We start from the raw sequence: 2,612 nt of genomic DNA on the forward strand, positions 1-2,612 counted from the left end.
GTCACTTTTAGGTATACTTACATCGTTCTCATTTTCAGACTGTTTTGGGTAGGGCTACAAATGAGTCAAGCTACTCGTGAGCCACTCGTGAGCTGCTCAGTCAAAGCTCGACTTGAGTTTGACTTTGACCGAGCTCGAGTCGAGCTCGAGCCGGCTCGTTTAAAATTCGAGTCGAGCTCGAGCTCATATAATGCTTGCTCGATGGCTTGTCGAGCTTTTTCGAGCCTAAGTATATAATATATAATTTTTTTATTTAATATTAAAACTCAAATAATATATTTTTTCCATCTCTTTCTCTTAAAAGCCCATATGAAGGCCCACAATCCATAAGTAAAACCCTAATTTCTAACATATCTATTATCTAGACTCTTCATCTAACCTAATCTTCTTATTTAATCGCCTCTTCTTTTATTCTCATCTAACCTAATCTTTGAAAAAATAATAAATTAAATTATTTATGAGCTGTAAATGAGCTGTAAAAATGTAATTGTTGTTAGTTTGTTAATTTGTTTTTAGCAGTTTTTATTATTTGTTAAGAGCACTTATTTTGTTATTATGAAAGATTATACACTATATAAGATGAATGAAGGGCTAAAAAGCCTTATCGGTTTTATATTTCTCTCAATATTCATTTGCCCCCTCTCTCTCTCTCAATTCACAAATCAAGTTATCCGCTAAATTTGCACATGGTATCAGAGTTGAAAGAAGAAACTTATCATGATTCAAGAAGGACCGCCAGGTTTGTCTGATCCTATGATACTATCTAGAAATAACCCTAGCCCTAGTCAAACTCCAGTGCGAGTCTCGGCTCCGATCGCTAACCCTATATCGATCGAGAGTCAAATACCAATAACATGCACGGTTCCAGTTAAGAGAAAGTACAACAATGATCCGTTAGTTATTCATGCAGCGGATCATCCAGGGATGAATATCACTTCTGCAGTTCTTACTGGAAGAGACACATACTTTGTCTGGAGTTTGAGTGTTCGCCTAGCACTTCAAGCGAAGATCAAAATCGGTTTCATCGATGGATCATATCCTCAGCCAAAAGAAAGTGATGAACATGACCAATGGAGTATTGTTGATGCCCTGGTTAGAGCTTGGATAATGAACACGATAGAGCCAAAGATTGGGAGAAGGTTTCAGTCAAAGAAAACTAGTCGCGATTTGTGGTTAGAAGTTCAATCTCGATATGAAGGTAATAACGGACCAAGAAGGTATGGATTACAAAGAGATATCAGTTTTGTTCAGCAAGGCAATTTAGATCTTGAGGAATATTATTCAAAGGTCAGGTTGCTTTGGGATGAAATGTTAGGGCTGAAACCACTTCGAAGATGCAGGTGTAAGGGAGTTCGAATCGATTGTGATAGATGTTTTCTTGAGGCTGAGATGCTTCAGGACGATGAAGAACTGAAACTGTTGCAATTCTTGATGGGCCTCGATGAGAGGTATGAGTATGTAAAGGATCAAATCCTCATGCAAGATCCATGGCCAGATGTGTACAAATCATTCACTGTGTTACAAAATGTTGAAAAGAAATCTAGACAAAAGACCATATCAAGAAGCAGCAATGGTTATCAAAGAAGATTTTACAAAGAAGGGAAGTCAAAATGTTGACAAAAATAAATCTATTTGTTCTCATTGTGGAGGAAATGGACATATTAAGGAAGGATGTTTTAAGCTGATAGGATATCCGGATTGGTGGAAGCAACCAAGGGATAATCATGGAAAGAAGAAGAATGTATATCAAAACGGGAATGCACATGCTGCAGCTGATCTTGAAGATGTTCCTGATATGACAATGGAAGATTTCAAGATGTATAAGCAGTTTCTGAAGAACACGAGGGACATTAAGACTAAAGGAGGTGGCTCTACTTCCTCTGCAGGTAAGTATTCTTTATCAAATATGTTTTCATTTAATCTGTTTGATTATAATTTTAGCATGAATGAACAAATCAATATGACAGATAGATGGCTTATTGATTCAGGAGCATCATGTCATATTTGTAATAACAAAGATATGTTTATTAATTTGAAGAAGTTAGAAACACCTAAGATTATGTACTTAGCTGATGGATCTTGTAGGAATATAACTGATATAGGAACTGTAGAAGTATCTAATAGATTGAAACTTAAAGATGTATTGTATGCATCTTGTTTTAAATATTCTTTAATTGCAGTTTCTAAATTAGCCAAAGAAAACAAAATGGAATGTGTTTTCTCAAAATCTGTGTGTTATTTGCAGGACCTTAAAAAAAGGTTCAAGGTGATTCTGGGAAAAAGGATTGGAAATTTGTATTTCACTGAGAATAGTTTATTTTCTTGTAATGATGATGATTCTGTTGGTAACATTTCCTCTAATAATGTTGTTGATTCTATGTTGATTCATAAACGATTAGGACACCCTTCTTATGGTGTTATCAAACTTGCATTTCCAAGTTGTTTGAATGAAAATTTTCATTGTAATACTTGTCCACTTGCAAAAATGCAAAGATTGTCGTTTACAAGAAGTGAATCTAAAACACAAACTATTTTTGAACTTATTCATGTTGATTTATGGGGACCATATCGAGAAGAGTCTATTTTGAACACACCTTATATGCTTACAATTG

The sequence above is a fragment of the Impatiens glandulifera genome, chromosome 4, assembly GCF_907164915.1.
Source record: "Impatiens glandulifera chromosome 4, dImpGla2.1, whole genome shotgun sequence".
Taxonomy (NCBI): domain Eukaryota; kingdom Viridiplantae; phylum Streptophyta; class Magnoliopsida; order Ericales; family Balsaminaceae; genus Impatiens; species Impatiens glandulifera.